At 31.0% G+C, this 11,500-nt stretch overlaps 1 pseudogene; it reads right to left on the minus strand.

Annotated features, from left to right (window-relative positions):
- Window positions 1-10,263: 10,263 nt before the first annotated feature.
- On the minus strand, window positions 10,264-11,147 carry LOC148583228 (uncharacterized; annotated as a pseudogene).
- Window positions 11,148-11,500: the final 353 nt, after the last annotated feature.

Here is an 11,500-nt window from a genome sequence, read left to right on the forward strand (position 1 = left end):
TCCCCCGTGAAAATTTGGTTTTGGTCCTACATGTTAGGTACTCCCATTAAAATATTAAATGACCGTGGTCCCCTCTATGAAAATTTGGTTTTGGTGATTGATAAGTTGGGCACACTGGACGGGACCTGGTCATTTGTTATAATTAATTTATAAGGCAAAGTTCACGTACCCCTCAAACTACTACTCAATTGACAATGTCTCTTTTAAATTTTTAATTATGACAATGACACTCATAAACTACCAAAATATTATCAATGTCCCCCAGGTTAGCAAAAAGATAAAAATGCCCATATATATATTTCTCAATAAGACAAAAATATACTTATAAATTCAAAATATAAATATAAATATGAAATAAAATTAAAAAAAACAAAATTTTTAATTAAAAAAAGAATTTATTTATTTATTTAAAAATATACCTATAAATTCAAAAAAAAATTAAAAACGAAAATTTTTATATTTATTTTTTAAAACGAAATTTTTTTTAATTGGAAATTTTTATTTGAAAAAATTATAAAATAAAAATAAAAACGAAAATTTTCAATTTTTGTAAAACAAAAAAAAAAAATCAATTTTTTTTTAATTTTTTCTTATAAAAGGGAATTTTTATTTTTATTTTTCAATTTGGCCACTCATTGAATTTTTATTTATTTTAATTTTAGGTTTTTTCTAGAAGTTTTAGTGTTTTTTTTTTTTTTTAATTTTACTAAAAATGTCAAAAAAATCGGGTAAAGTCACCCACAGCACTCCTTAAATATGAAGATCACTACTTGTGATTATTAAAATAGAAAGGAAACAAAAAAAAACATTTATTTCTGGTGAATCGTTAAAGAAGTACAAAAATGAAGACGTAAAAAACAATAAAGAAAAGTAAAAAAAAAATATTTAATTAGTATAAGGAAGGATAAAGGAAACTATTATGAAGTATATTAAAATAAGAAACAAAAAGTAGTTTGAAGAAAATGAAAATGAAGCTATTAAGAATGCTTTAATATTGTTCACGAAAAAACAAGTAAGACAAAAGTTTGAAAAGTCAACTCATTTATTAATGAGGAGACATTTTCTCGTATTAATAACAATAACTCATATTAACAACTCAATGAAAATAAATACAATTATCTTAAAAAAACAGCTTTTTTATGATTAATATCTTTAGTTTCATCTGTATCAGGCATGCTCTTTCTTTAAATAGTTTTTTCTTCACCAAATTCCATTTAGCCAAGAAGAATCTTTCTTTGTTTGATGTGAAAGATTTCGTAGAAGTTGTTTTGGATTAACAGCACACTTTCAGTGCAGTAGATTACGGTATATATAATTACAAGTATATCTCTCAATCCTACTCACGGGTCGTTTACGGATATGCTCTGGGAGGCCGGTTATATTGCGTGAGCAGGGTACTACATTATATTCCCCATGTAGCCTACGATTCGTGAGCGGGGTAATAAGGTCCATGCAACCTAAAAATTGAAAAGTTGGACTAATAATGTTAAGTGAGCGGGGTAATTGAAAAAATTGGACCCATAAAGTAATGTAAAAGAACAAAAAAAAAAAAAAAAAAAAAAAAAAAACTATGTTCATCATATGAGGCTATATGACTATTACTCTAGTAATGCCCATAGTATCTTTTGTCTCACCATTAAGCTTATGTATAATTATTATTAAATTTTAATTAAATTGTGATTTTACAAGTTACTTCATTTTTAAAACATGAGAGAAACTTTTATAATTACTTTAATAATATAGTATCTTTAGCATTTTTTTATTTAACTATCATTTCTTATTACTATCGACATCAACTGAATTTAAAGATAATGTTATTTATATGTTATGCTTTGACATAAATCTGGAAAAGAAATGCTAGTGGAAATTTTCATCCTTTAGTTAATGAAATGAGTAATGCTAGGCGTTTAAGACTCATGTCTTTTTTATGTCTTTTTAAAATTGACGTTTCTTTTTTTTTTTTTTTTTTGAAAAATATGAAACTTTTATTGATAAAATTCCACGAGTATAAAGTTCTTACATCATTGAGCATATCATAGTCAAAAGCTATGAAGGTTACAAAATTATAAAAATTACTTCAAACTTCCGCTAACTCATGTACAATTATATTGATGCATTTTATGAAGAGTAATTGGATTATCTTTTCGATTGCTATCAATTCATAAATTTCATTGTCTTTCATGAAGAATAGTTGGAAGCTCTTTTCTATTTAAAATTTGTAGGGTCTATTAGTTGTACAACGTTTTCTTTAAAAAAAAATTAATTAATTAATTAATTTTTTTGAAAAAAAAAATAAGCCTTTATTTTCCATATTGATTTTGATTGTAAAATTCTAGTAAAATTCAGACATATATTGTTTTATTGGTAAAATTCAGACATCTACTGTTCATATGAAAGGAGTTAATGCACTCTCGTACAATAATTGTGTAGTTGAATAAATTTTTTTGTTGTCGCAAATTTTTTTTCATCTTGTCTTGACACACCTTTTGCAAGGACTTTGGACGACGACAAGGTTTTCGTCTCCAATTATATACAAGTTGGGTCAGCCCCGTTGGCATTTACATGCCTTAAACCCTAAACAACTGAATCCACAAAATTAAATGCCATGAGCACTTAGGATCCTTGTCCTTGGTGCAGAAGTTCTAAGAGCTCAAATTCTGCAAATTCTCACATATTCAAATAATATGTGACAATTTTATAATTGATGTTGGAAGATAAAGAGGTTATGGAGTTTTTGCAAATAATATATTAACATACATAGTTGAACATAACTCTAACTCAAAAGCCTAAGCTAATAGGTTATGGTACACTTAGGTATATTAAGTACTTATTTACTTTATATTTTCTTAATGTGGGACACAACTCTCACAACTCACAAGTGCATTCACAATAATCTTTTCCTCACTTTTGAGTCTCTTCACATTGACTTAACTTCTCTTCACTTGTAAGTCTTTTTACATTTCTAAGAGTATTCTGCTTCAAGAGTTGCAGATGCAGACACAACTCAAAACTCAACGCGTCCAAACACCTGTCTCATGAAGGTAATCATAGCTCTAATATCATTTGTTGGGAGATAAAGCGGTTACGAAGTTTTTACTAAGAGTACATTAATATACATAGTTGAATACAACTCTAGCTATATACATAGAAATTTATTTTTAGACATAATTTTCATAATTTACAATTATGTCTTTGCTTCTTGTTCATCATAGTTAAATCAAACAAGGTTATTTTGGTCTATTAACCTAAAGATTCTTAAAACTATCTTCTCAAATTACTATCTTAATCGTCTTGAGTAGTTATAGTTTAGAAACTTGTTTAGATATGTTTGTCTTTTAAATACGTTATTTACTGTTTTGCCCCTTTAGCTTCACAGATGTCGGCTTTTGTGAGGTTTTTTAGTCATTGCGACATATACCGCACAAACTACTACTAAATATTTTCTAAAAAAGAAAAAATGATTTTCTTCTCCTATTTTCTTCTATTTTCTGCCAAAAAAAAAAAAAAAAAATCTGGTGTCTTGGATTCACTTAATAAAAACACACATAAAAAAAAATTTAAAAAAATGTAGCCCGTGGTGCACTGGAGGAAAGGATCAAGACATCATTTTATTGGATGTCTTCTACCTCGCAAAACGTAACATCTTTTATTGTTTTAAGTAGAAAATATTTTATACTCGTTTTGCGAGATAACATCTTTTATTTGTTTTTCTAAAAAAAAAATTTTATACTCATTTATTGTTAAAAAAAATCAAACAAAAACTCTGAAGCAAATTATAAGGAAAGCTCTTAAGCAAATAATTAGTTTTATTGGGTGACTAAAAGTTGCTCTTATTGAAAAGTAATATAAGAACATTTTTAATAGAAGAGTCAAATGTTACTTTTTATCTAAAATAGCTTTTTAAATGTTTAAAAAATTATTTACATTGGATTAACCAAAAGAAAATGTAAAATAGATATTTGATTGGAAGAGTTAAAAAAAAAAAAAGCTAAATGTAGCAGCACTTTTCAAGGGAGCTATTTTATTTTTTATTGTTTATCTCACCTGTTTTCTCTTTTTTCTAAATCTTTTCCTACTTTTTCTCTGCATGTTCTCTTTTTCTCAAAACTTTTTTCCTTTTTCCTCTCACATGTTCTTTTTTTCTCAAAACTTTTCTTATTTTTAATAATATTTTAATAGAATAAATAAAAATATAACTAATCGAATATAAAGACATTTAAAAATAACTTAATTAAACTAAATAAAAATAAATTTTAAAAAGTCATTTTACATAAAAATACGACTCTTCTATGAGAATGCTATAAGAGGGAGTACTTCCCTGTAAACAGTGTCGGTATCTCGTCAGCATTTTTTATTTCGAGTTGGACGGTCAAAATTGAATAAGGAAAAACAATGGCAAGGAAATGAACGGTTAAAATTCATAAGGGAAAACGACAGGTGAAATTTAGTCACCGGATTTTCTGCCAAAAAATCCGGTGTCTTAGATTCGGATAAAACAGATAAATACCGTTTTGCCCCTTGAGCTTCACTTTTTACTCATCGCGACTCCTTTTCAACAATTGCCGGATTCTCCGACTCAAATCTCCATCTACCCCATGGAAGCAAGGCATTATATATATATAAAGAAAGCGAGGCTTTTATTAACAATCGATTGAGCTTTTTTTAAAAAAAAAAAAAAATGAAAAAACTTATAAAAAGAGTCATTTAACAAGTTTTTTATATTCTATTTTAAATTTAATTTTGATCAATCAGGCTTTTCAAATACCAAATGTAAAAAAGTGAATGTTATTTAATTTTTTTAATGTTATATATTCATTTTCTTTCTCTCTCATCTACCAAGAATTAAAAAAAAAAACTATAATATTTAATTAAAATAGAGAAATATATAAAGAATTTTGATATTTGTTTCATTTAAAAAATAATTCTTAAAATTTTAAAAAGTAAATTTTTCCCTTCAAATTTAACTTTTACTTAAAGCTCAATTATGTTCCTGTGAGGTAAATACAAAACATGATTTTTTTTCCCCTTTCTTCACTCGAAAAGCATAACGGTTGGTAATAAAAAACAATGAATTCTGTTTTATTTTTCTTTTTTTACGCACAACCTTTAAGATCATAGATTCATAATGTCTAACAGTAAAAAATCTAGCTTAGTGAATTTAGCTAAATCTACCAGCGAAATAAGGAAGAGAGCAAAGAAACAGAGAAGAAATTCAGCCCTGGCTGCCCCACCGTCAAATAATTATCGTGAAACGTAGGGCCATCACTCCCGTGGGCAGAAGAAATTCAGTCCACCGGACCACCATCAAATCAAATAATTGAGTGCTAAGCTACTTTTGCTCAATACTTAAAAAAAATTCAAATAATGGAGTGCTAAGCTACTTTTTTCAAATCACGTAGGGTCATACATCGGATCAATTTATAGTTGCAAGAGTACTATTTAGGCTATGTTTGGCAAAGGCTCGAGGAAGTAGACCGAAATTATAACAGATTTGATTGATGTGAGAAAAAAAGTAAGAATGTTTTGTATAAAAAAAGTAAAAAAAAGAAAATTGTTTTGTAATGATTTTTTTATTTGAATAATAATAAAAAGTAATTGAAGTGATATAAAAAGTAAGAATGTTGGGATTGATTTTGAGAGAAATTTTTTGAAATTTTGGGTCTGGTCCGGTCCAGTCCACTCGCTAAGTGTGTTTGGCGAAGGAAAAAATTTCAAAATTTTTTTTTTGTTATAAAAATTGAAAATTTTTGTTTTGTTTTATAACTTTTTTAAATAAAAATTTCCGTTTTAAAAAAATTAACAATTTTCGTTTAAGAAAATAAAACTTTTCTTTTTCTAAAAAAAAAAAAATTAAATAAAAATTTCCGTTTTAAAAAAAGTATTCATTTAATTTTTTTTTTATTTATAGGGGTATTTTTGTCTTATTGATACATATATAGGGGCATTTTTACATTTTTGTCAGCATTGAGGGATATTGACAATATTTTGGTAATTTGAGTGGGCATTGTTACAATTCAAAGTTTGGAGGAGATATTGTCAATTAGGTGGTAGTTTGAGGAGAGTATGTAGACTTTACCCTATTATATTTTATTATGAAACTAACTTTTGGATTCTTTGCATTAAAAATATACTTTAATTTAGAGAAAAGAAGAAGAAGTATGAAAGAGAAAGAACATTAGAAAATAAAGAACTTTCACATTTGGAGTCTTTAGGTTTACATTTAGAGAGCATTACATTTGGACTCTCGGAAAGTTCACATAAGTGTAAACTTCTGCACCCACCATGTGGTTTATTGAGCCGCAACTAGAGTTCATTGGAGCTGCATTTCCACTTATTTTCCTACTCCCCCTTCTCTCTCCCTTCGTAGTGGCAAAGATCCACCTCCCACTATTTAATTGTTTTTCTTTCCCTGTTTCGGTTTAACATTGAGTAAAGTGTTTGTTAAATAGTATATTTTGTGAGTTTTGTTAAAATATTGGGTTACTTACCTTTTTAGTATGTAAGTTTGCACTTTTTTATTTTTTCTTACCTAAGTTTCAAATCTTATCATAGATAATACCTGACTTTTGACAAAAGACCAATTTAGTACATTTGTTGTGTTCTGTTAGCCAAAACCAATGAAATGTCACATGTCCTACAAAAATTAAAATTGTTAATAATAATAATAATAATAATAATAATAATAATAATAATAAAATTAAAAACTAAACCCTAAAAAAATGAAAATTATTGTGGCCCAGCCATCCCCAAGGCCTATCTAGGGGTGACCGAACCACACCTAATGGCCAAAATGGGTTGACAAGGCCACCCCATAAGTTTTCAATTTTTATTTTATTTTATTATTTTTTTTAAGGTTTAGTTTTTTAATTTCTTAATTATTTTTATTTTTTTAGGACACTTGGCATTTGTATGTGACAATACGTGTGACGAAATGTGACCGATGTGCTAAGTTGATATTTTCTCATAAGTCAGATATCATTTGTTATAAGATTTGAAACGCAGGTAGAAAAAAAATAAAAATGTGCAAACTATGTACTAAAAAAGTAATCAATCCTAAAATTTTAAAGAAAAACTAAAAATAAAGATTTCATTGTGAATACTTTATACTTCTAACTTTTCTTTAAAATTTTAACAAAATTCACAAAATACATCATTAACAAACTCTCTATTCAATATTAAATTTAATTATTGTCGGTAATGCTCTCTATTGTAATTATAATGTTAAATTAAGGTGATTATTGTATAATGAATTAAGTTGATTATTGTAATTAATTATAATCACTAAAGTCCACAGCACGGGTAGCCATGCATGCATGGACCATATTCCAGATATGGGTTAAATACTAAATACCCCATGGGGTTTCATAATTTTATTTGTTTTTCTCCTCGGGTTTGATTTTTATCACAAGAGGTCCATGTGGTTTTGATAATAGACCAAATTAGTCCTTCTGTCAGTTGACCGATAGTTGACTTAACGAAAGTCCACGTGGACCAATCAAATTTTGACACGTGGCACATACTTCATTTTTAAAAAAATTAAAAAATGTTTAAAAAAAAAAAAAAAAATATTTTGGGGGTGGCCAAGGGGGTGACCGAGCCACCCCCTTGCAGCCTAAGGGTAGGGGTGGGCACAGGTCTGGGTGGGGTGGGTATCGCCATTTTTCTCACCCGCCACCCGAGCACAATGAACAAAATCCGCGCGGGTTCGGGTGTTGCGGGGTGGGGTAGATCGGGGATCCTCTTCTTTCTTTCTTTCCTCAGATCCTCTCCTTTCTTTCTTTTGCCGACTTCTCTTCTTTCTTTCTTTCTTTTTCGTTTCATCTCTTCTGCAGGTTTCTTCCCCTCCTAAACAAACACAAGTTACACAACCTACATCAGAACCCTTGAACCAAACCTAAACCAAAGAACTTCGAATTAAATCTGGACAAGAGAGAAAAATATATAAAATCTGGACAAAAAACTTGAGATCTCTTGAGAGAGAGAAAAAAATATGAAATCTAGACCAAAAACTTGAGATCTCTTGAGAGAGAGAAAAAAACCTGGACCGTGGTCTAGAGGTGGGAGCGGCGCAGTAGCCCGTGGCCGAAGGATGTCGAGCGGCGGCGTAGATGAAAAGAGAAGCAGACGAGAGATGGAGAGAGAGCAAGAGAGATGATAGTGCGTGAGAGACGAGAAAGAGGAGAGAGAGGAGAAACGGCGCAAGAAAAAAAGGATTAGGGCTAGGTTTTTTTTTGTTTTATTCTTATCAGTGGGCTTGGGTGGGGTGGGGTGAGGCAGGTACCTGCAAGGAAAAATTTTCAAAACCCGCAACCCGCCTCGCCTAGCGCGGGTTATGGAAAATCAACCCGTACCCGCAAAAAAACACTTAAAATCCGTGTGGGTCGGGGTGGGGCGGGGCGGGTTGGGCGGGTTTTTATCCAGCCCTACCCAAGGGGTTGGCCGAAACCACCCCTAGTGGGTATTGGGGTGGCTCGGCCACCCCGTTGGAGCCTCGGTCACCCCCAAATTTTTTTTGTTTTTTTTTTTTATTAAAAAAAAATTTTAAGTAGGTGCCACGTGTCAACATTTGATTGGTCCACGTTGACTTCCGTTAAGTCAACTAACGGTCAACTGACAGAAGGACTAATTTAATTTATTATCAAAACTACAAGGACCTTCTGTGATAAAAATCAATTCCTAAAATAGAAAAAATAAAATTATGATATTTCAAGAGGTATTTAGTATTTAACCTTCCAGATATTTTATTTCCCACTTTTTCTATAATTCTACACTTCTTCAGAGGTTCTACTTTGTAGACAAAACATGAATTGGCATGTGAAAATGTGATCAGTCAACTGTGGAATTTGCTTGGCCAAAGAAAAAGTAATGGTGGAATTTAATTTTTCACAAGCACGGCATAAGAACGTGCCACATGCACAAATATCTTTATATATATTTTTCACCCTTACAAATTCAATGAACAAAAAAAATAAAAAAAATAAAAAATAAAAAGTGCGACATGTGAACTACCTAATTCAAACAACCATGTGCAACCTTAAAAAGAGACTCTATTAAATGAATGATGCGATGTTATGTATTTTTTTTTTTATGAATATTAAAAACAAAATTATCATTAAAAGTGATTAAACCATGTGCCGCCAGCAGTATGACAGTCACAAAACCTATAATCTTATCCGAATTCTCAGAGCAAAAGACTTAGATAGGATAGGCCAGGGGATAAACTTTAAGATACTCTTCAACTTTATCCGAGCACCTTTTGAATAACAATTACAGTAGAAACGTAGCAACAGGTCGAGGGACAGATAAAAAATTAAAAACAACAAAGTTACCAGGAAAATAAAAAGTTGTAAGAAAACAACAAAAAAATTCACAAAACAGCAACATCGGCCGGCGGCGAAGGAAGGTCAGCATGTGTTAGCTATTCGCCCGCGCGCGAAGACATCCCATAGGCAATGGGCAAGAGACCACCACATGAGACCAGCAACAACGACGGTATGCAGCGAAAGGGTGGAATGGAGGTGTCACGCGCGTCGTAGAGATGTATGTGGTAATGAACGCATGAAAATTTCATAAATAATATTAAAGAAAATTCCTGTAACTTTGTAAAATTTCGTGACTTTATCAATGTGTTCTGACCAGTCGATGAAAAAGAAAATAAAGGGGCTTTATATGTGTTGTTCGTCTTTTCCGAATACTGACAGTACTGGAAGTGGGACATGCAGCTGTGGTAAGGTTTGCTCCACCAGTGGCAAAACCTACAATCATGAAGCAAAAAAGATGGATATTCCAAATATAATAATATAATTCTTGCCATACTCCTTAATTTGGTGAAAAAGCACCGACAAAAATACAAAAATGACTAATTACGACCAGATCTCTGCTTTCTTTTCACCTTCCACAAAACAAACACATCATCATCTGTCTACCAGAACCTCAATTCGAAAGTATCAGCCTGACTGTCAGTGGCGGAAGCAGAAAATTCATTTACTGGGGACATGATTTTTTTTTAATGAGTACAAAAAATAAAGTTGAACAAAAATATAACAAACCGAATAAATGAATGATCAACAAAATTTTTAATTATGTTCTAAAACATATAAATAGAACTTACAATTTGTTTAGTCACGACTAGCGCTAATTCAATTATCCTCGACGAGTCTTCATACCTTAGAATTGCTGCATGATCTCTTCATTACTTATGGTCTTGAATATGTCTTTCTCAATGTACGTAATCAAACAATCATTCATCCATTGATCTCCCATTCAGTTACGTAAACAATTTTTAACAATATTCATTGCTGAAAATGCTCTATCAATAGCTACTGTCACAACTGGCAGAATCAATGCCAATGTCACCAATGAATAAACCAAGGGATATACGACATCCTTTTTCGTCTCTACCAATTTCTCAGCAAGTTGTCAAATCCCTTTGAGTGTTGCAAATTCATCACTAGAACGCATGTTAAAGATATATGTTTCAAGTTGTTGTCTAAAGTGATAAGTTGAACTGCTGAAAAATCATTCGGATATAATTGAGCAAGACGAAACAATTTCTCTTTGTTAAAAGACGCAAACAAGTCATCTGGACTCAAGCACGAAACACAGAGTAATAATTCAGAACTTGCCTTATTAAAGCGACTGTTAAGTTCTTGGAGTTGCATGTCTATAACAGTATAATAAAGCTCCACACGGTAATGATGTAAATTTTTCATGCCTTGAGCTTTTCGTCGTGATCGAGGTTGGTAAAGTTCATCCATATTGGGGACAACAGTATTGTTTTTGGCACAAAACTTAGTAACTTCTTCAAATAAGGAATTCCACCCATCTTCTCTTATAGCATGTAAGCGCAGATTTGAAATTTTAACTAACTTCATTGCATTCAGAATATCTTGATCTTTTCGCTGTAGTGCTTGATATAACTCATTTGTAATCCCCAAAACATTTTTCATCAAATGTAAATTGAAAGCAAAATCAAACGTCTGGAGTGATTGATTTAGTATATTTGCTTCTGCTCTCTGTTCAGAACTTAAACCATCTTCAACAATGTGTTCAACCGTATCGATAACAGAAGAAAACATGGCAATAAGACTAACAATTGCACCATAATGAGAACTCCAACGCGTATCACCATGTCTCTTTAGGTTCATTTCTTGATTCAAGCCACGACCAATTGACATTTCATTATTTTGTAGTACTTCTATTACTTCAGCGGTTCATTTTTCACGAAGTATGTCACGACTTTTGCATGATGCTCCAACAACATTAAAAATACTATTGGCCAAACTAAAAAAAGTTGCAATTTGAATGTGATTTTTGGCAACAGCAACTAAAGTGAGTTGAAGCTGATGTGCAAAGTAATGAACATAATAGGCAAACGAATTGTCATTCAAAATAAGAGTTTTAAGTCTATTCAACTCACCTCGCATATTGCTAGGTCCATCGTATCCTTGTCCTCACAATTTGCTAATACTTAAATTATGCCTGCTAAGCACAAAATCAA

The sequence above is a fragment of the Corylus avellana genome, chromosome 10 (genome assembly GCF_965113065.1).
Source record: "Corylus avellana chromosome 10, dhCorAvel1.hap1.2, whole genome shotgun sequence".
Classification (NCBI taxonomy): domain Eukaryota; kingdom Viridiplantae; phylum Streptophyta; class Magnoliopsida; order Fagales; family Betulaceae; genus Corylus; species Corylus avellana.